The sequence below is a fragment of the Staurois parvus genome, unplaced genomic scaffold, assembly GCF_062004578.1.
Source record: "Staurois parvus isolate SC_StPar_1 unplaced genomic scaffold, SC_StPar_1.0 ptg000822l, whole genome shotgun sequence".
Lineage (NCBI taxonomy): Eukaryota > Metazoa > Chordata > Amphibia > Anura > Ranidae > Staurois > Staurois parvus.
The window spans coordinates 218,142-220,575 of NW_028318618.1; the positions used below are offsets into that span (position 1 = coordinate 218,142).

Sequence of the window (2,434 nt, forward strand, 5' to 3'; positions counted from 1 at the left end):
TCATCTCTAGTTATTTTATGCAAACGACCTGATGCAGAATTATATAAACACATTTAAAAGTGGTATACAGAACATAAGTCTTTGCTTTCTTCCTCTTTTCCCCAAAAGAAAACTCAAAAAGCACATAGAACATTATTTGGTTGAGCAGTCATAATCTGTGGTCTCATCACTGTGATAACACCCAGAGCACAGACCACTAAAAGGGAGCAGGGTCATTTTACTTCATCCAAAATGCTTCCAGTGACTAATCCTCAGCCACCCTGTCCTGGCCACATCCATGCCCATGGATGACCCAGAAGATGGAGGAAACACTGAGTAGTCCTGGTGGCTGGCTCCAATGGCTGGTACAACTATGGACATCAGGCTGACATGTATCACGCTTATCAAATTGTCAAGTAGAACAGCATCCCTGATGAGCAGACCATGGTGATGGTGCACGACAATATCGCAGATAATTGAGAATGCAACCAAAGGAATCATAATAAAACCAGCCTTACAGTATGCCAGAGTTCTGAAGGACTACACAAAAAGAGTTTGTCACTCTTGACAACTTCCTGGCGGTTCTGAGGAGGTGACTCAGAGGTGGTAAAAGGGAAAAATGATCTGGGAAAATGATTCAGAGTGGACCCAACAACCATATCTTTATCTACTTCACTGATCACGTAGCTCCAGGTCTGCTGGCCTTTCAAGTGATGACCTCCACATCAAAAAACTGAACAAGACCATTGAGTACATGTATAACAAGACATAAAAAAAAAAATATGGTTATATACATCATGTGAATCAGGCTCCATCATGAACCATCTACCTAACATTGATGTTTATGCCACCACAACCGCCAACCCTTATGTATCATATTATGCCTGTTATGTCGAGAAGTGAGACACATACCTCGTGATCTTTACAGCATCCGCTGGATGGAGGACCTGTCCAAGGAGGACACACTACAAACTGGTCAAGCAACACACCAATACCAGTTATGTGATGCAGTATGGGAACCGGAATATTTCCAAGATGACGGTGAGCAAGTTCCAGGGTAGCGCTAAAAGTCAGAAGCCCCTCACATGACTCTGGAGCAGATATACATTAACTTGATCCCCATCCCAGAAGAGCCCATGGCCATCCTAAAGAGGAGGTTCCTGGCTACCAACGATGCTATAAAGGCCTGGGGTGTACTGGCTAGGATAAAGGCCCTAAAAAAGGAGGCCAAAGCCTTGATCAAGAAATCAATCAGGAAGATCAGATTCTGTCACCACAGAACTAATGAGTTGGCAGAATAATTTATCACTGATAAGACTGAAATTAAGTGAAACTGTGAAGACACCGAGCACTTCAAGAACCAGTGTTTCAACCGGCACAACCTACTGTATGAATACTCCATGGAGACAGTTGTATACTCCGGTTAACCTCTGGTAATCCAGATACCCACAATGGAGAGCATCACCCATGCTATGGACAAGATCTACCAAGACCTGCAGTGACACAGCTGGATGCACCATGTCTTCCAGCAGAGGGGGGACATGGGTGATGATTAAAACTCTGCAATTTGCCCTCTCTAAAGCTGAGCCTTAAACCTAGTCTCTATTCTATGACTAATTTATTTGCCTTTAAAAAAATAAAAAATTTTCAATTCAAACCCCAGGCTTCACTTACACAGCCATATCCATCCAAGTTAGTTCAAATCCCAACCTTGCCGCCACTTGCCTGGTAATCAGGTTTTCTGATAATGCAACAATTTTCCTTTTTTCTTCTTCAGGACACTGTGGCCTCAGGTTTCTCATAATGTGGAAGTTCTTCTGGCTAGAATGGTCTCCTACTTACAAGGACTACAGAAGATAGACTTACAGGACTATCTTACCTATACCTTAATGTATTGACAATTTTACGTGTGCGGAATTTACCTTTATATTCTGTCTGGCAATCCAATGGACGTGTCTGTGTTTTGCGGTTGCCAGGAGAGTGGTACTTGCCTGACTGCATTGTGCCAAGTGTAAAGTTTGTTGGAGGGGGTATTATGGTGCGGGTTTTTTTTTTCAGGGGTTGGGTTTGGCCCCCTAGTTCCAGTGAAGGGAACTCTTAAGGCATCATCATACCAAGACATTTTGGACAAATATTTCATGCTCCCAACTGTGTGGAAAGAGTTTGGGGATGGCCCCTTCCTGTTCCAACATGACTGCGCACCAGTGCACAAAGCAAGGTCCATAGAGACATGGAGAAGCCAGTTTGGGGTGGAGGAACTTGACTGGCCTGCACAGAGTCCTGACCTCAACCTCATAGAACACCTTTGGTATGAATTAGAGTGGAAAATGCAAGCCAGGCCTTCTCGTCCAACATCAGTGCCTGACCTGACAAATGTGCTTCTGGAAGAATGGTCCAACCTTCCCATAGACACCCTCCTAAACCTTGTGGACGGCCTTCCCAGAAGAGTTGAAGC

At 44.1% G+C, this 2,434-nt stretch overlaps 1 pseudogene; it reads left to right on the forward strand.

Annotated features, from left to right (window-relative positions):
* The first annotated feature begins 277 nt into the window (after positions 1-277).
* Positions 278-1,280, forward strand: LOC149443934 (legumain pseudogene; annotated as a pseudogene).
* The last annotated feature ends 1,154 nt before the right edge of the window (positions 1,281-2,434 follow it).